Here is a 21,280-nt window from a genome sequence, read left to right on the forward strand (position 1 = left end):
AAGCAATTAACCATATTTACTTGTTGCTTCCTGCACAATTAGTTTTGCTAAACCCTTGTTTTATGGATATGTAATATATGGGTAGTATTAAGTTAAGGACATTAATGTGTCTGACAAAAACTACATTTGTATGATGATTTTTTACACTCTAATCATGTAAGAACCCTTAAATTGAACATTTTTTATCTGTGCTATGCATGTTAATGAAACAGAGGGAAATATTTGCCAGATGAATGGACTAAATTTTATCCTTTCTGATATCATTTGGATTAAGAGGATATATTCCAAAAGGGGATAAAGGACTGTGATTTTATTTTGAGTCAGGGGAGCTCCTGAATGGTGTCAACACGATTATAGTAAGTACCATAGATTTTAGTTGCTTTATTTTTAATTCCTGGTTTTGGTGTCCAGAATTGGTCCTACACAAATATTAAAAGCCAAATAAAAACTATTTAAACATAGCCGCCAATAGTACTAAACTCTCCATAATTCATTAGAATAATTACCCATAATATTTTTCTAGTCCATGAAGAAAAATAGAAAGCTACATTTACTTCTATATAATATGCAATAATATGCAATGCAGATAGATCCTGCACTAAACAAGCTGCATGAGAACAGAAGTAATGCTTCATTTGTAAAGAAGTTAAACAGAAATCATATTATGAAGCAGTATGTTCTTTAGGTAAGTATTACATTCTAAAATGTATTCAGACTTAAAATCTTAACACATTTTAAAATTGTATTTTAAATTAATGTAAAACAAATGTGTCTGCTTGTAGGACAAAGTGGCTTCTTCATAAGAATAGCATTTCCTACGGTTCCAGTTCAAGGAAAAGTATGTCCATTTGTCTGTTGCCAACTGTGGTCAAGGACTGGGCATGTCTTTTGATCTAACACAAGTAGCTATTTGGCACAAATGCAATGACCTTATTTGCTGTTGGCAAATGCAATTTTTCTCTGAAGGAAACAATAGATGGTAATGCAGATTTCCTTGATTTCCTATAGAATTTCACAAAATCCCTCCCAGAGGAGATTTAATAACTTTGAAGAAATCCATAATATATAATTTGTTTCAGTTTGTGTCAACTTTGGACAAGCTCAGGTGTCATAAAAATTAAGTAAAATGAGTGGTGGACATAAATGCCATCTCAGTGTTGGATTAAGAAAGAACTTACTAAAGTAGAGCAGGTAATCTAATTAGAGTGCCTATGGGCTTGAAATGAGCAGTGATGTGGTCAATGGCAAGGATTCCAATGCAGTGATTATTATGCCATTATTACTCCTTCTTATCTTCAGACTGAGAAAAGCCTGATGAGAGTCTTTGGGTTAAGTTTAGAGGTGAGAGCAATGAGGATGGTGTCGTGCTGGATGTCTGCTGTAAAACACCAGACCAGGAGGATGAGGTAGACGAGATTTTCTTCAAACAACTAACACAAGTTTCCAGATCACAGGCCCGGGTCCTCATGGGGGACTTCAATCACCCTTACATCTGCTGGGAGAGCAATACAACAGTGCACAAACAATCAGGGAAGTTTTTGGAGAGTGTTGGGGACAACTTCCTTGTGCAAGTGCTGGGGGAACCAACTACGAGCCATGCGCCTCTTGACCTGCTGCTTGCAAACCAGGAAGAATTGGTAGGGGAAATAGAAGTGGGTGGCAACCTGGACAGCAGTGACCATGAGATGGTCGAGTTCAAGATCCTGACAAAAGAAAGAAAGGAGAGCAGCAGAATACAGACCCTGGACTTCAGAAAAGCAGACTTTGACTCCCTCAGGGAACTGATGAGCAGGATCCCCTGGGAGGCTAATATGAGGTGGAAAGGAGTCCAGGAGAGCTGGCTGTATATTAAAGGAGCCTTATTGAGGGTGCAGGAATAAACTATCCTGATGTGCAGAAAGAACAGCCAATGTGTCAGGCAACCCGCTTGGCTTAACAGTGAAATCTTCAGTGAGCTTAAACACAAAAAGGAAGCTTACAAGAAGTGGAAACTTGGACAGATTACAGGGGAGGAGTATAAAAATATTGCTAAAGCATGCAGGGATGTAATCAGGAAGGCCAAAGCACAACTGGAGTTGCAGTTAGCAAGGGATGTGAAGGGTAACAAGAAGGGTTTCTTCAGGTATGTTAGCAACAAGAAGGTCAGGGAAAGTGTGGGACCCTTACTGAATGAGGGAGGCAACCTAGAGACAGATGATGTGGAAAAAGCTGAAGTAGTCAATGCTTTTTTTTGCCTTGGTCTTCACAAACAAGGTCAGCTCCCAGACTGCTGCACTGGGCAACACAGTATAGGGAGGAGGTGAGCAGCCCTCAGAGGTGAAAGAACAGCTTAAGGACTATTTAGAAAAGCTGGACATGCTCAAGTCCATGGGGCTGGATGCAATGCATCCGAGGGTGCTGAGGGAGTTGGCTGATGTGATTGCAGAGCCATTGGCCATTATCTTTGAAAACTCGTGGCGATCGGGGGAACTCCTGGACGACTGGAAAAAGGCTAATGTAATGCCCATCTTTAAGAAAGGGAAGTAGGAGAACCCGGGGAACTACAGCCTCACCTCAGTCCCTGGAAAAATCATGCAGCAAGTACTGAAGGTACATTTTGAAGCACTTGAAGGAGAGGAAGGTGATCAGGAACAGTCAATATGGATTCACCAAAGGCAAGTCATGCCTGATCAACCCGATTGCTTTCTATGATTAGATAACTGGCTCTGTGGATATAGGGAAACCGGTGATCGTGATATATCTAGACTTTAGCAAACCTTTTTGATACAGTGTCCCCACAGTATTCTTGCCAGCAAGTTAAAGAAGTATGGATTTAATGAATGGACTATAAGGTAAATAGAAAGTTGGCTAGATTGTCGGGCTTAATACGTAGTGATCAATAGCTCGATGTCTAGCTGGCAGCCAGTATCAAGCGGAATGCCCCAAGGGTTGGTCCTGTGGCGGGTTTTGTTCAACATCTTCATTAATGATCTGCATGATGGTTTTTACAGCATATCTGCTGCCCTGTCCACCTCTCCCCGGAAGAACAAACACAGACAGACAAGAGCGGAGTCTTTGTTTCAATTTTAAAAAGTTCTAGCCTTCCCGGTGGTTCTTTTGGCCAAGTGCCCACTCACTTCCTTTTACCTATGCATAGCAGTGAGACTTTTTAACCCTTTACAGGTAGAGCAATTAGAGAATAGCTACTAAGAGGGAATGTATAGCTACTGGCTGGCTGGATGTCCATAAAAGGGAGCTCCCTCTCCCCGCCCCCTTCATTTATCACAGCACTACTCATGTGTAAGTAGTACACAGCATTGACTGGAAATGCTGCATGAACACCTGTTCTTGTGGCATGTTCACTGGTAAGGCATCCTGCAAATCCTAGGAAAACCAAGGAATCATACAAGATTATCAATAAACAGCAGGGTAATTAAACGGGTGATTGATCAAACAATGATATTCAAAAGCAATCCATTTTCAGCCTGCATTACAGGGTTCAAGAAGTGGGGAAATTTAAATAAAAACCATACAGCCATTTGAAATCTACTGCTTGTTGTAAAGCATTTAGTTGCATCATTAAGAGGCTTCCATCTGTGCTCTTGTAGATGTTACAAAATCTACTTTCATGATGAAAATGACTAATCAATATCCACGTACTAGCCTTTTATTATCTGCTGACAAGACTGACTAGAATATAATCTATCTGTTCTTTTTCCATCCTGGACAATGGAAAAACAATAAAACACAATGGGCTGGGTCCTCGGCTAGTGTAAATTGGCACAGTCAATACAGCAGCATCGAGTTGTATCAGATGTTTTTTGATCTGTGTTAAAAAGCATGTAACGGAGCATTACATTACAGCCAGTGCAGCAAAAATCAGCATGGCATATGTGGAGTTCTTTCCGTTGCAGAAACATTATCATGAAACAGCACTATCCACCCATGCAGCCTCATGAAACCAGCATCCACTGCTATATAGAAGAGAGAGCGGGCATTGGATCCCCCAGCTGTCTCCTTCACCATCATCCACCAGCAGTTGAAAGAGAACATCATGGGAAGGTGGAAAAAGGAAACTGATGTACAAACGCAAAATGAAATAAGAGAGCAGCTTGGATATTCCAGACCCAAAGAGCTTAATTTGGGCTTTGTCACAAGTCTTAGATTTCTAGTGCACTGATGCAGGTGTAGACATGAAAACACATAATCTGATCCTCGATTCCCCACTTTCTCTAAGGGTGGTGGGGGTCCCTGTACTATGATATGCAGATTGCATCCCCTGCTGCATCAGCTCAGCAACCCTGTCTGGCATGCATGTGGTGGGGAGGCACAACCAAGGCCTGACCACCTGTACAAGAAGAGGAAGAGGGAGCTTCCCGACTCTGCTCCCCTGCTACAACCTGCTGCCACTACTGCTGCCTGGGATAGAGACAGTGAGCACAGGGAATTAAGCAGTCACTTTATACTCCCTTATTTCCCTATGCAGGTGCAAGGCAAGGATCATAATTGGGTTTGTAATGAGTAGAGGGAGGGAAAAGGAGAGTCAGTTCATATGTGCAGGGAAAATAAGGCTTACCTTAAAAAAGTTATTTTCACCCTATTATCCAGGTTTAATCTTGTCCTTTGGGTTTGGGGTTTTTTTCTAAAGAAATTTTGTTACTGTGAAGAATGTGCAATTTATTTTTAGAATCTGCCTCACCCCTATGGAATCTCACCATCATTTAGGGTCTTGAAGCTCTTCAGAGAGAATTCAAAATACAATGCCATGAAAATAGCATTGAAATATATATATTTTAAAAATCAGTAAATTATTGTAAAAAATCATAAATAGTTGAGGCAGCCTTTCCCAGGTGCTGACAGCAAATAAAACTTACAAATGTCTGTGGAATTGTCTAAGGAGGATGAGCAGGGCTCTAACTGGGCTGGCTTCAGGGTCTCACTAAGCCATTCCTTTACCAATAAATAAATAAATAAATAAAGCCACCATCTTCTCTAGAAGCTCATCATTCTTTTAAAGAGACAATTAAGTCTCTAGGCCATCTTTCCCACAAGATATCCTGAAAAACAGTAAATGAATATAATGTTGCCTAAAGATAAATGTCAACATTGTTAACTACTTTGCTGCTGACAGTGTGGATTTGATTTAAATCAAATTGATTTAAATCACTAGTCAGGAAGACTCGATTTAATCATGGATTTCTACATAAAAGTGCATTCTTGTTGGTGGTTATAACTTTAAGACATATTCTTTACAACTCATAGATAGATGTAGGTTTCATTTTTAGAAGGTACGCACTATACATTTTTAAAGTGATTTATTTGGAAAACTTTTAAGATTAGTTTTACAGCTATATCAAAAAACGAATGATTGTTTGGTTATTTCATTTACCAAAGGTAATTGAAGCAGATATTTATGAAGTCATTAGGAGGTGAACTATCTCCAGTTCAACAGGTTAATCATTAATATTTGGAGGATTTTCTTGCCATGCTGTATTAGGAGGAGAACATCACCAGACATTTAAATTGTTTTATTTAACTAAAACAACAATCTTATGTATTCTGGATTTTTTTCTTCAACAGCAAACATATAATATTTTAACAAAACAAGCATATGAATTTTTGAATTTAGTTAAACATTCAAGTTTTTAAAATCAGGTTTGTTTTTGTTCAAGTTGTTTTTAACTAAAATGGTTAAATGAAATATTTTTAAAAAATTGACTATGTCAGCCAGGTCAACTTGAGAAATTTAAAATATTGACTTCTGCAGATAACTCAATCATCTTCACCTTCATTTTCCTGTTTGTTCATAATCTGGAAAAGAAAAACAAGCTTTCCTGCTTTTTCAGGTCCAAAATGATTTCATAATTTGGAATGAATTAGTCCAAAGGAAGAAAATATTCTTTCTACACCAGCAGAAGAAGCTACCGCTGTTAAAAGTGATTTTATCACTTCAACAGTCTCTTAATCCAAGTGCTTAAGTGATTTCCACCATTTCATTGGTGTGATTTTCTTTAAAACATCATCAGCAGACATATATTTCTTGAAGGGTTCTTATTCCCAAACTGGGTCTCTTTTATCGTCTGCTGCCATTATAGGTTTTCCCTTCTAGTGAGAGAATGGTATGGTAGATCTCAAATCAATGAAGGCAACACTCAGAAAGACCTCAAGACTTCTGGAATATGCTGCTCAAACAGTTTCACTTTTGTTTCTACTGCCTGTCCCTCCCTTCTCACATTTATCTCCAGACTTATTCTCCTTATCCAGACCTATTCACCCCCAACAATCTTCTATTCATTGAACTTTTTGAAACTTTGCACTTTTAGAGAGAGGTAAGGGGTGGACTCTGTGTACACAAATTTGCAGAGGGACAATAGGGTTGAGGTCTGTGATTTCTCACCTCTCTCTCTATATATATATTTATTTATTTAAAAAACCATTTTTGCTGTTAACAAGCATGTTATCTCTGGAGACACAAATCCAGTTTGAGAACTGTAAAACTAATCATCTCTGATGGTATCTTCTAGACTGAGCACTGAGTCCCATTGGGTAGATAGAAAGATTAACCTAAATAATCTATACAGAAGCCCCTGGAACCCCATAAAATTGGGTCCTTAATCCATGAAATATTGGAACTCATTTACAAAACGTAAATATTACATGAATATATTGTCTCATACTATAGAATTAGAATTTATAATCCCTATTCCTTGATGAGATATCTTTGAGCTATAATGTATCTTAATTAAAACTATCTTTAGATAGGTTTTTTTCCTCAAAAAGCATTTTACAAAAAACGTCTGATTTAAATTTTTAAAAAATCTGATTTTTTTATTTTTTTTTAAAACAATCATTGATTTTTATCCACCCTGGCTGCTGATAAAAGCCTATTAGCAAGGAACAATTATGCTATCAAGATTTGCACAGTCAATTGAGACTGTCACTACCATTTTCAACCCCTCATACTTGGTCTGGCCTGTAAAGCCAACAAGCCAGAGAGAAAGAGTGAAGCCCCGGGGAGCATCTGAGTCCTATAGAAGAAGAACCAGTCCTGCAGCACCCAGGGGAGCATCTGATCCTCGGTGATGTTGAGCCACGCCTGAGGAGCCCGAAAAGAGGGCCTCTGAGCCCATGAAGAGGAAGCCAAGCCTGAGGAGCCCAGCAGAGACTGTGGGTATGTCTTAGCACCATCAATTGTGAGCCAGGCCCCACGTAGTCCGGTATACCCCAGCAGAATACTCATAATGGTATTTGCACAATCTACTGTGAGTGGTGGCATATAATGGCATTTCAATTGGGTAGAATTTAGTTTGTGGGTGGAGCCTGGAAAGGAACCACTTATTATTTTCTTTCCTCCGTTGGGACCTCTGAGGATGAGTTCTTCACATTAATGGTTGATACAACATGTGCAAGAAAAGGTTGATCACATGCTGACCCAAAGAATCAGAATGGGAACCTTAAAAGGTGAGTTAACCTATGTGGGTGACACTCAATGAAGTGGAATCACATGTAGCCAATTGCCTTCCGAGTTACAGCTTTAAACACAACTGGTCCAAGGCTCTTGAAATCAATCTGCTACCTCCCAGCCTACCCCTGCTCCCGCTCCACACTGGAGTGCCAGCAGTCCCTATGGTGCACCAATCCAGACACCTAACATCTTTTCTCCTCCCTTTCCTCCTTCCTTATTTCATCATCCTCATCCCTTGTCTGCTGCACTTTTTATCTCATTTCCCACCTACCACCTTGGAATGAGCATAAACTCCTCTAGTTATCCTGATAGTGTGGCTTACATGTTGTATACCTTTACCTGCTACCTTTGGTCTGTTTTTTCATCTATTTAGATTGTAAGCCTTGGATTGGAGCAGGGATTGTCCCTTATTGTGTGTTTGTACAGTGCCTGGCCAAATGGAGTTGTGATCCCAATTGGGGTCTCTATGAATAACCAATTATATAATAATAATATGCCTGTGGCTTTTCAGCCCAAGATGCTGCATTCTGCACTAGCAACAAGCAGTGACCGATTCCTATTGAAAACACTACTTAGAGTGAGTCACAGCAATAAACCTCGTTGTGATGAAGTTGAGAATAAATCATGGAACAGTGAGGGTTTAAATATATAGCTCTTTAAATATCTTTTAAAGCACACAGAGGAAAGTAGCCATCCTAATTATTAAATGTCCAAACCACCAGGTGTTAGCCAAATGTATGTTTTTAACATTAGTACAGAAATATTTGTCTCCTCAGTAACTGCCTCTACATTAATTTAGGAGCATTAGTGGACTCCCATTTTGATATTTTGTTGTCAGCTAGTGAACCCCACAAAGCCTTGCAACATTGTTTCATGAGGCCAGATTCTTATGGCATATTAGTTATGTTGTGATACCTTACTCTACAAGCAATCCCACTGAAGTAAAGGTATCAGAATCTGATCCATAATGTGCACTGTTTGTGGAGTGATCATTGATGGCAGTACACACCAGCTGACTCTGTGTCTGCTCTAGAAGGGTAAGTCTCTTCCATGAAAACAGCCATGCTTACATTTTCTATAACACCGGTCTACAATTTTTGAGAAGTCATCTGCTTCATAGATAAAATGTGCTATTTATTATGTATTTTGATCTGCTGAATTCAAATATGACAATTAAAACAACTGATTGGCTACTGTTTCTAAGATATTTAAGTTTTTACATTTTATGTCTATGTATATTGTGTAGATAGTAGAGTTTTAATCATAAATTGTAAACCTAGGACTTTTCATGTGTTTATGGTTGCTTTACATGATAGTATTTCACCTGTTCTGTTTATGTAACACTTTAAAAATCAGCAAAAGGGTTATATAAATAAAATTTATTATGAACCAAAAGGCAAAAAACTATTATGTACATAGTTTAGTCCTATTCAGTGTCTACTCGGCGCTTCTTGGCTTGTATCTTGTATTCATTAAATGGAGCATCTCTTGTCACTGTCCAGCAATAGTCTGCAAGCATTGATGGGCTCCATTTGCCCTGATAGCGTTTCTCCATTGTTGCAATGTCCTGGTGAAATCGCTTGCTGGGCTCATCGCTCACTGCTCCGCAGTTCGGTGGAAAAAAATCTAGATGAAAGTGCAAAAAATGTATCTTTAGTGACATGTTGCAACCAGGGCTTTTGTATGCCTTGAGGAGGTTTTCCACCAACAACCTGTAGTTGTCTGCCTTGTTGTTGCCAAGAAAATTTATTGGCACTAACTGGAAGGCTTTCCATGCCGTCTTTTCCTTGCCACGCAGTGCATGGTCAAATGCATCATCTCGAAGAAGTTCACGAATCTGAGGACCAATAAAGACACCTTTTATCTTAGCTTCACTTAACCTTGGAAATTTTCCACAGAGGTACTTAAAAGCTGCTTGTGTTTTGTCAATGGCCTTGACAAAGTTCTTCATCAGACCCAGCTTGATGTGTAAGGGTGGTAACAAAATCTTCCTTGATTCAACAAGTGGTGGATGGTGAACACTTTTCCTCCCCGGCTCCAATGACTGTCGGAGTGGCCAATCTTTCTTGATGTAGTGGGAATCTCTTGCACGACTATCCCATTCGCAACGAAAACAGCAGTACTTTGTGTATCCAGTCTGCAGACCAAGCAAGAGAGCAACAACCTTTAAATCACCACAAAGCTGCCACTGATGTTGGTCATAGTTTATGCACCTCAAAAGTTGTTTCGTGTTGTCATAGGTTTCCTTCATATGGACTGCATGACCAACTGGAATTGATGGCAAAACATTGCCATTATGCAGTAAAACAGCTTTAAGACTCGTCTTCGATGAATCAATGAACAGTCTCCACTCATCTGGATCGTAAATGATGTTGAGGGCTGCCATCACACCATCGATGTTGTTGCAGGCTACAAGATCACCTTCCATGAAGAAGAATGGGACAAGATCCTTTTGAAGGTCACGGAACAAGGAAACCCTAACATCACCTGCCAGGAGATTCCACTGCTGTAGTCTGGAGCCCAACAACTCTGCCTTACTCTTGGGTAGTTCCAAATCCCTGACAAGGTCATTCAGTTCACCTTGTGTTATGAGGTGTGGTTCAGAGGAGGAGGATGGGAGAAAATGTGGGTCCTGTGACATTGATGGTTCAGGACCAGAAGTTTCATCCTCTTCCTCTTCCTCATCTGACTCAAGTGAGAATGATTCTGGTGCATCAGGAACTGGCAGTCCTTCTCCGTGGGGTACTCGGCGTATAGCTGATGGAATGTTTTTATAATGCACAGTCCACTTTTTCTTCTTTGACACACCTTTCCCAACTGGAGGCACCATGCAGAAGTAATAATTGCTGGAAGATCTGTTGGCTCTCTCCAAATCATTGGCACTGCAAAAGGCATAGATTTCCTTTTCCTGTTCAACCACTGGCGAAGATTTGTTGCACAATTGTTGCAACATATGTGTGGGGCACACCTCTTGTCCTGATCTCCAATTTTGCAGTCAAAATAAAGGTGATAGGCTTTCTTAACCATAATGATTATACTGCGCTTTTGTGATGCAAGAGTCACTTCACCACAAACATAGCAGAAGTTATCTGCACTGTTCACACAAGTACGAGGCATCTCTGCTCACTTTGGCTAAACAGAAATGTGTCCCTTTGCAAAATCAAACACTGACAAATAAGAGAGCATGACACTGTATGATTTCTAGAGCTGATATAGGGCAATTTGTTCAGCAGAATGATGTAAGCTTCGTTTTGATTGCATCATCCATGACGTCTAGGAATAACATGATGCAATTCATATCATGTATGACGCAATACCAGCTTCAGATTGCATCATTCATTGTTTTGCCTAAAAAGCAAGTACTGTCCAAACCCAGTCATAGATTTATTCATAGATCCAGTCAAAGATGTATTTTAGTCATTTCTGGTTTAAATTGAGATCCCTTCCCTTTATAACCCACTTATCCTCCGCCATTCCCAAGTCAAGGGTCGTATATACAGACCCAATAGCACATCCTGAAAACTAGAGCCAATCAACAATTGTAAGCATCATTTTCGTTCTCAGTGACCCAGAATTAGTAAAGTTTGACTACATTTATTTCAGAAGCATTTTGGCTGTAGAGCAGTGTAATTAACAATTTTGCATAGCTCATATCTGTATTTATAGTGTCAAACAGATGATAGTTTAAAAAAAGTAGCTAGGAACTAGTGTATTTTTTTCAGATGCCACTTTTTTTATAATCAGTGGAAACATGGATAAGCAAGATTTTAATGTACAGTGAATCTTAATTTTCCCCCTCATTTTGTTCTTTCTTTCTTCCTCAGTCAGCATTTTGAAAAGTCAGATGACTAAGTCAGGTTTCAGCACTGTTTGGTGGTCATCACTTTTTTTTCATGTTACAAAGCTGATCTATCATAATTTTTGGGAACTGAAGAATAATACTCTCCTCAACATCACAACCATAGACTACATTAAATACTATTACTTTCCAGAGAAGAATACATTGAATAAAAAACTACAGAAATGTTAAAATTGTGTAGACAACCATGCAAAAGTCAGGAAATGCATGAAGTCAGTCTTAGCTCTAACCCTTGCACCTAGGAATTCCAATATGGTATTTAATTATGGGACTGGATATTAGTTCTCCAATAGTATAACAGTCTATAATATTAGAATTGTGTGATTGGTGATTCTGATGTGTACTGTCTACATCCAACATGCCATGTGGATAGTACTTTTGTATCTATATCCATCGCACAAGTACAAGGTGGCCAAGTGGTTAAATTTTTATTTCAGGTGTCTGTATTGTAAATGTAGTCCTTTGGGAACCAGCAATGTTCAGTGCTCTTCACTTCCCGTATTATGGCCCTTTTAGGTTAATAAATTGGGCTGTAATTATAGTGGCACATTTCCTCCTCCCTTACTTCATTAACCTCATCTTCTGACTTTCCCCCACCATTTAACACCTACAATTCAAAACAAAACTTCAGATGAAATGAAGAAGCCATAAACCCATCATTTCCCTGCCAGTGAAGAGTCATTGTAAAACCTTGTCATCAGAGTCTTTAAAAATATGGGCTGTACACCCGGATGGTAACAGAGATGTCAAAAGTAAATGTTTCAATGAATTAAAAAAAAAAGCCCACAACAATACTAACCACAACACTTATTTCTGATTTATTATTAGAGTGGTCAAATAATTAATAACAAACTACCTATTTCATTAATTTTGCCTATTTTTCTCTGTTTGCTGATTGTCCTGAGCAGTTCGTGATATTCTCAGATTTCTTTTTCAAAACTATTTGACAAATGCTTCCCGAGAACAATTTTTGATTTGTACCTTTTTCACAAGGAAATCGCTGTGAACTTTTGGAATTCAAAACTGAGCTTAGTTTTAGATACATTGGTCACATGGTATTGTTTCTAAGAATAACACACATCAAATCAGAGAACAGCAACAAATCATATATATATGTATTCAGAATTCACCTTTAGCAAAATTCTCCAATATTTGCTTTAAATTCTCTGTTTCCATTTATATTGCTCTTCGTAAACCAATTTGCTAGTATATTTGTGGGAAATACTTGATGCAAATGTGTTTAAAAAACTATTTGTTTTTTTTTAAATATTGCAATATTTTTTTTCCAAATGGGCTGAAGTTACAAGAAGATTTTTGGATGACAGAAATCAAAAACTGTTTAACTTTTTTTTTTAAAAGAAAATAAATCTGGCAAAAGAGTTACAAATTTTTTTACCATGATTCAGAAAAGCATTTAAGTATGTGCTTTAAATTAAACATATGTTCAATATTTTTTTGACTAGGAATGCTTTCCTGAAACCTATCCCCAAATGAATAGCCATCCTACCGCATGCTGTTCTAAGAAGTACATGACAGATTCTCAGTAATGCATCTGTCCCAACATAGATTTGTGCATAAGTTATAATTGGCATGTTTATTTTTTTACATTAAATACTGTGGTATGTTATGCTAGCTTGCTCTTTGAAAGGTGAACTTTCTGTCCACTTAGATATAATAAAAGAGAGGAGAAAATAATGAGAGATCTGGTGTTAGTGGAATTTGCATGTTAAAGCTGGCAAACACAACTGGGGAGCATTGTAGGAGATCTGCAAATACATTAAGACATTTTGCAAATTCTTCCTTCTCCTCTCGCTCGCTCTCATTTATTGCAATTTTTTGTGAATAACATGCTTTTACATTGGAAAAGACTCCATTTGACTTCATGGGAGTTGGATCAGGCCCCTAAACCCATAATTCTTTATATACAAGTCTGATTGGTTTACCCAGCTGCCTGAAAAACTTAGCTGCCCATCTCAAATCTTCATGCTGACTTGAAGAAAGAAAGAAAACATAAAGATGCTTCATGCAAACTCTGCTTGAATTCATTGGGCCTGAGTCTGAATTATCTTACACTGGTGTAAGTCAGGGGTAAATACATTGTGATGAAATAGTTTGCTCCTGTGGCCAACAGTGTGTGATGAGAATTTGGCATAATGAAAGTGCCATGTATTGAATTCTTGCAGAATCAGGCCCATATATAGGACCTTGGTAATAGTTTTCAATAAACAACAGTCAAAATTAAGGGCCAGGCTCTGTTCTCGTTTGCATAAATGCAACCCCAGTGAAATTAATAGGATGTTATATCTGAGATTTTTTTCAAAGCTGCCTGTGGCATTTGGATGGCTGGGTCCCATTAAAGTAATCTTATTTATTCCAAAGCCAGAAGGCTGTGATCATCTAGTTTGACCTTCTGTATAACAGAAGGCATAGAACTAGGCAGCTTTCAAAATCTCAGACTATAAGTATGACTGATGGCAGAATTTGACCTTAAAAGTGTTGTACCTGTGGAAGATATTGCATAAGTATGTATTAGTTCCATATATGTGATTGTTTTCCCACCTCAAAAAGGTGGGTTATGCTATCACTGCTTTACTTCTTACGAAAACAATCACCATTTCTTCAGTTTTCAGCTCTTGGATATGCTAAAATATTATTTTTCATGAATACTATGAAAATAAGGATGGCAACTCTTTTGCAGTGTACTTTCAGACGATCTAATAGTATTAAAAACGTTTTACCAATCTGTGTCACTGACAATTTCTTACATTGAAAAAGCTTTTCTATATCTAGTACATTTTTCATTGGTGACTATTAAAATGCACGAAGCATCTATTATAACAATTCTAAATGCTCAGCTACTTATTAACGGAACATCATAACTGTTTCCTAATTATGCCTTCTTGACAATTACCTTAATAAATCATATTCAGGTAGTTGTTAAAATTTCCATTCAAGCACAGTTCTTTTTGCTTGACATGTTGAGAGGCTAACATATTATCCCTTGCAGCTGATTTCTAGTCTTCTGTCCATCAGGCAAGTTACTTCAAAGAGGTATTACACGTTTGACTTGAGACATAAAGAGGTTTGCTAACACTTGGCGTTCCAAGGTCCAGTCACTATGATAAGTGTGCAGAGGGATAAATGCTTTCTCCACCAGTGGTATTTGGTCTAGGCAGTACTGAAGGAACAAGATGCAAGATGAAGAACAGGACATGGAATCCAAAAAAGTTATTAAAAAATTAAGGGGGCAGAGCAAATTTAGCTCAATTTTGTTTCCTTCTTATTAAGACTTTTATTTTTTTAAGAATTGTAAAGATTACAGTTTTACCTCTGGCAATGAAACATATATATATATAAAAGTGACATTCAATATCATTCAATCACTTTTATTTATACAGTTGCTTTTTGTATATGAACCTTAAAAAACATGTCACGATAATAGCAACATCTGTTTGGAAAGGAAAGACAAAATAGGTAAATCAACTATTCCAGATTAAATGAGATGCCATAAGATGTTTATGTATTTGATCTGTGGAGACAATGGATGATATAGATGAGGGACAGGGTATGGATACTACAGACCAAAGAATTTGTCTTACCAAAATTATAAAAATACAGCTGTGAATGTATATGCTAGTTACCTGGTTGAATCATAGAATATCAGGGTTAGAAGGGACCTCAGGAGGTCATCTAGTCCAACCCTCTGCTCAAAGCAGGACCAATCCCCAACTAAATCATCCCAGCCAGGGTTTTATCGAGCCTGACCTTAAAAACCTCTAAGGAAGGAGATTCCACCACCTCCCTAGGTAACCCATTCCAGTGCTTCACCACCCTCCTAGTGAAAAAGTTTTTCCTAATATCCAACCTAAACCTCCCCCACTGCAACTTGAGACCATTACTCCTGTTCTGTCATCTGATACCACTGAGAACAGTCTAGATCCATCCTCTTTGGAACCCCCTTTCAGGTAGTTGAAAGCAGCTATCAAATCCCCCCTCATTCTTCTCTTCTGCAGACTAAACAATCCCAGTTCCCTCAGCCTCTCCTCATAAGTCATATGCTCCATCCCCCTAATCATTTTTGTTGCCCTCCACTGTACTCTTTCCAATTTTTCCACATCCTTCTTGTAGTGTGGGGCCCAAAACAGGACACAGTCTCCAGGTGAGGCCTCACCAATGTCGAATAGAGGGGAATGATCACATCCCTCGATCTGCTGGCAATGCTCCTACTAATACAGCCCAATATGCCGTTGGCCTTCTTGGCAACAAGGGCACACTGCTGACTCATAACAAGCTTCTCATCCACTGTAACCCCTAGGTCCTTTTCTGCAGAACATCTGCCTAACCATTCGGTCCCTAGCCTGTAGCAGTGCATGGGATTCTTCCATCCTAAGTGCAGGGCTCTGCACTTGTCCTTGTTGAACCTCATCAAGTTTCTTTTGGCCCAATCCTCTAATTTGTCTAGGTCCCTCTGGATCCTATCCCTACCCTCCAGCATATCTACCACACCTCCCAGTTTAGTGTCATCTGCAAACTTGCTGAGGGTGCAGTCCACACCATCCTCTAGATCATTAATGAAGATATTGAACAAAACCGGCCCCAGGTCCAACCCTTGGGGCACTCCGCTTGATACCTTGATCACTACCTGTTGAGCCCGACGATCTAGCCAGCTTTCTATCCACCTTATAGTCCATTTATCCAGCCCATACTTCTTTAACTTGCCAGCAAGAATATTGTGGGAGACCGTATCAAAAGTTTGCTAAAGTCAAGGAATAACACGTCCACTGCTTTCCCCTCATCCACAGAGCCAGTTATCTTGTCATAGAAGGCAATTAGGTTAGTCAGGCATGACTTGCCTTTGGTGAAGCCATGCTGTCTGTTCCTGATCACTTTCCTCTCCTCTAAATGCTTCAGAATTGATTCCTTGAGAACCTGTTCCATGATTTTTCCAGGGACTGAGGTGAGGCTGACTGGCCTGTAGTTCCCCTGATCATCCTTCTTCCCTTTTTTAAAGATGGGAACTACATTAGCCTTTTTACAGTCATCCGGGACCTCCCCCGTTCTCCATGAATTTTCAAAGATAATGGCCATGGCTCTGCAATCACATCGGCCAACTCCTTTAGCACCCTCGGATGCAGTGCATCCGGCCCCATGGACTTGTGCTTGCCAGCTTTTCTAAATAGTCCGGAACCATTTCTTTCTCCACAGAGGCAGGGTCACCTCCTCCCCATGCTGTGCTGCCCAGTGCAGCAGTCTGGGAGCTGACCTTGTTCATGAAAACAGAGGCAAAAAAAGCATTGAGTACATTAGCTTTTTCCACATCCTCTGTCATTAGGTTGCCTCCCTCATTCAGTAAGGGTATGTCTACACTACGAGAGTAGTTCGATTTCACTTAAATCGAATATGTGGAATCGATATTACAAAGTCGAACGTGTGTGCATCTCTCTTTGAAAATGATAAAAATACTGGAAATGAAGATGACCCCCCCAAATCCATAAAGACATCTTCAGATGCCGCCAGCATAGGATTGAAATCCAGAAGGTCATTCAGCCCTAGAGAAGCTTTGAGATCAAAAGCCATCATTAAACCTGTAATAATTGAAAAGGACATGAAAGAAGTAATGGGAGGGGCTGGGTCTGAGGAATACATTAAGGACAGTAATTCGACTGTTTGAGTCCACACTAACGGGGCAAGCATCGACATTGGAAGCGGTGCACTGTGGGCAGCTATCCCACAGTTCCCACAGTCCCCGCTGCCCATTGGAATTCTGGGTCGAGCCCCCAATGCCTGCTGGGGAAAAAATGTGTCGAGGGTGGTTTTGGGTAACTGTTGTCATCCAACCGTCACTCCCGCCCTCCCTCCCTGAAAGCGCCCCCCCCACAGAAAATGAAAACCACCTCCCAGACTGACCAGGGTGCCTAGTGACTGCACTGTGTGTGTGACCTGCTGCTGAACCTGCCCCCGTGTCTGTACCAACTCCCTTCCCCCCTTCAAACAGAGTGTCCTCTAAAAAAACATGATGGAAACGTAAATAACAGAAACGTACTAGACAGTTAGGGGATGAAACTGGGATGGGGGCTTGGGTGAGGCGGGAAGGAAAGGACTTCTCAAATTTTGGGGAATTACAGCCTTTTGGTACTTGAGCACTCTGCAGGGGTACAGTGACAGTTTTCACGGACTCTGCAGCCCCTCCTTCTTGGTACTTTGGGTGAGGGGGGTATGGGACTTTGTGGCGGGGGATGGTGGTTACAGATAGACTGCAGCGGGGCTCTGTCCTCCTGCCTCCGGTCCTGCAGAACATCCACAAGGTGCCGGAGTGTGTCCGTTTGCTCCCTCATTAGTCCAAGCAGCGTTTGAGTCGCCTGCTGGTCTTCCTGCCGCCACCTCTCCTCCCGTTCGCTGTGTGCTCGCTGGTATTGCGACATGTTCTCCCTCCACTGGGTCTGCTGGGTTGCCTCGGCTCAGGAGCAGCCCATAAGTTCTGAGAACATGTCGTCCCGTGTCCTTATCTTTCTACGCCTAATCTGCGCCAGCCTCTGGGAGTCTGATGACCGGGTAGGTCGGGAGACAGTCACAGCTGCGGGATGGGAAAAAGGGAGTGAATTCCTCAGAAAGATAAATTTTTTGGTGAACAAAGAAAATTGTCTTTCTCTGTGAACAAGACCATTCACAGCACCTATCACATGCGCACTCAGGACAAGGTCGAATTTTCAGCCTTCGCATTCAGTCCCTTGCAGTGCAGATCACACAAGTGGAACAGGACAGCGGAATTTGGGGAGCAGACTGACATGGTAAGCCGTAGACTTGTGGCAGCTTAAAACTTTAATAACACCACTGCCCTACTTTCACGTTCAAAGCAATGCTCCTAGCGTTGGCCAGTTCCTGCTGCCAGCAATCCGGCAAGCATGAACTGTGCCCCTGTCCCACCCCCTCGCGGCTGTCCCCGGGAAAGATCCCTCTATGCTGCCCCTCTCCCGCCTCCACTGCATGGCTGTAAACCGCTGGTTGCAGTTCTGTAAAGGAACAGGCAAGCAGTCCCAATACTAACATTCCCCTAATTCAAAGCAGGTGACCATGAGCGACATCACTCTGATGAGGATTTCAGACAGCGATAAAGAACGCATGCTTCGTGAAAGCCTGCAAAGACCAGGGCCCTATGCTGCCATGCTGTGCAAGGCAATGATACCGGAGTACTTGATGATAGCCTGGCGTGGAAACATTTCATACTACGGAGGACACAACAAGGCCGCTCTCCCAAGGAACCTCATGCAGAGGCTTTCCAATTACCTCCAGAAGAGCTTCATGGAGATGTCCCATGAGGATTTCTTCTCTATCCCCGGACATATAGACCGAATTTTATGTAGCTGCACTGGCAAGGACTAAACAGTAGAGCGCCTAGGGCAAACCAATCAAGAGAAACCGGACATTGTTTGATTTTTTTGCAGCAGTTGCACTGCCAAAGACTAAAACTTTAAGTGCCTAGGACAATCTAATCATGAAAAAACCCCTAGTTAATATTAATGTTCTGTTCAAAATAAATGTTTACATGTTTAAAACACTTACCGGCTGATCCTTCCCCTGATTCTGGGTCCGGGTTAACGCCTGGGGAGTGTTGGTAGGGGATCTTTGTGAGGGTGATGAAGAGAACCTGGCTGTCTGGGAAATCAGCGTTATAAGCGCTGTCGACTGCCTCGTCCTCCTCATCTCCTTCCTCATCTTTCCCATCCACTACCATCTCCAAGGAAGCGGGCGTCGACAATATCCCATCCTCAGAGTCCACGGTCAGTGGTGGGGTAGTGGTGGCGGCCGCACTCAGGATGGAATGCAGTGCCTCGTAGAAACAGCATGTCTGGGGCTGGGATCCGGAGCGTCCGTTTGCCTCTTTGGTCTTCTGGTACCCTTGTCTCAGCTCCTTGATTTTCACGCGGCACTGCGTTGCATCCCGGCTGTATCCTCTCTCTGTCATGGCTTTTGAGATCTTCTTATAGATCTTTGCATTCCGTCTTTTCGATCGCAGCTCAGAAAGCACGGACTCATCGCCCCACACAGCAATCAGATCCAAGACTTCCCGATCAGTCCATGCTGGGACCCTCTTTCTATTCTGAGATTGCATGGCCATCTCTGCTGGAGAGCTCTGCATCGTTGCCAGTGCTGCTGAGCTCGCCACGATGTCCAAACAGGAAATGAGATTCAAACTGCCCAGACAGGAAAAGGAATTCAAATTTTCCCAGGGCTTTTCCTGTGTGGCTGGTCAGAGCATCCGAGCTCGGACTGCTGTCCAGAGCGTCAACAGAGTGGTGCACTGTGGGATAGCCCCCGGAGCTATTAGCGTCGATTTCCATCCACACCTACCCTAATTCGACATGGCTATGTCGAATTTAGCGCTACTCCCCTCGTTGGGGAGGACGACAGAAATCGAATTTAAGAGACCTCTATGTCGAACTAAAAAGCTTTGTTGTGTGGACGGGTGCAGGGTTAATTTGATTTAACGCTGCTAAATTCGACATAACCTCCTAGTGTAGACCAGGCCTAAGAGGCCCACACTTTCCTTGATTTTCTTCTTGTTGCTAACATACCTGAAGGAACCCTTCTTGTTACTCTTAACATCTCTTGCTAGTTGCAACTCCAAGTGTGATTTGGCCGTCCTGATTTCACTCCTGCATGCCTGAGCAATATTTTTATACTCCTCCCTGGTCATTTGTCCAATCTTCCACTTCTTGTAAGCTTCTTTTTTGTGTTTAAAATCAGCAAGGATTTCACTGTTAAGCCAAGCTAATCGCCTGCCATATTTACTATTCTTTCTACACATCGGGATGGTTTGTTCCTGCAACCTCAATAAGCATTCTTTAAAATACAGCCAGTTCTCCTGGACTCCTTTCCCCCTCATGTTATTCTCCCAGGGGATCCTGCCCAGCAGTTCCCTAACAGAGTCAAAGTCTGCTTTTCTGAAGTCCAGGGTCCATATTCTGCTGCTCTCCTTTCTTCCTTGTGTCAGGATCCTTTCTTACTTGTGTCAGGATCCATGTGTACAGATCACCAATAAACTTCAAATTGTCCATGCAGTGTTTTTTGCAAGATCACACTAACTTTAACATGAATATGCTATCTCCTTGGAGGGAACAATGAAGGCACTGTACATCAAAAGTGTCCAAGGACTGAGATAATTTTTCATAAACCTCCAGCCACTAAATTTTGCATATGCTAAATATTGTTTTAAAAGCCTGTTGATAAGCTAGTCAGCTATGAATGGTAACCGTGCTAACTGTCAGAGGCAAAAATGTGGATGTTTGACTTTAGAAACTGACACAAGTATAGGCAGGGAGGTTCTCCTGAAAAGGTGAGGATGGGAATTTTTAGGAAGGAAGCTGATCTGCTCTTTCAAAACTAAAAATACTGAGATTCCTTATATTGTCCAGTGGTACTATCTACAATCATTATAAGAGATAATTAACAGTAAAGAGAATTCTGGATATTCACTCAGATCACCAATTTCATCTAACTACCCATCATTCAGTTTAAAAATTCATTCTGCCATTCCATGTTTTTATTTTATACAGACATGAAATACACAAAGCAACAGTCTCCTTGGAATCAACAGAAAGAGTTGTGTATTGTCTGAATGGAAATGATAGTCCAGTCCTAATCGCAGAATGAAATTCCTGAGAGGATGCATATGAATGTTGAAAGAGTAGAACCAATGACAGTGTCTTGAGGAATGCTTCAGTTAATAGTGGCTTCATTTGACCATTATTAACATGTACCTGCTAAAAGTGACAAGTCATAAACAAATTGAAAAGTAGCTTGAAATGCCTGACTCAGAATAAATTCACAGTGAAAAGATCTAATTTAAGAAGCAAGTACACACTGATTACAGTTCTTTGGACAGAAAATGTTTGAAGATAACTTTGAAGATGTTCAGCAAATTTAGTTTTCATAAAAAGCCAAAATTAAATACATCTACAGTTTATTATGGAAGAGAT

General features: G+C 40.7%; 1 protein-coding gene across 42 annotated transcripts in view; it reads left to right on the plus strand.

Annotated features, from left to right (window-relative positions):
• Positions 1 to 21,280, plus strand: part of NRXN1 (neurexin 1) — a 1,213,652-nt gene that overhangs the window by 572,497 nt on the left and 619,875 nt on the right. The gene's annotated exons all lie outside the window — the stretch shown is intronic.

This window comes from Chrysemys picta, chromosome 3 (genome assembly GCF_011386835.1).
Source record: "Chrysemys picta bellii isolate R12L10 chromosome 3, ASM1138683v2, whole genome shotgun sequence".
Lineage (NCBI taxonomy): Eukaryota > Metazoa > Chordata > Testudines > Emydidae > Chrysemys > Chrysemys picta.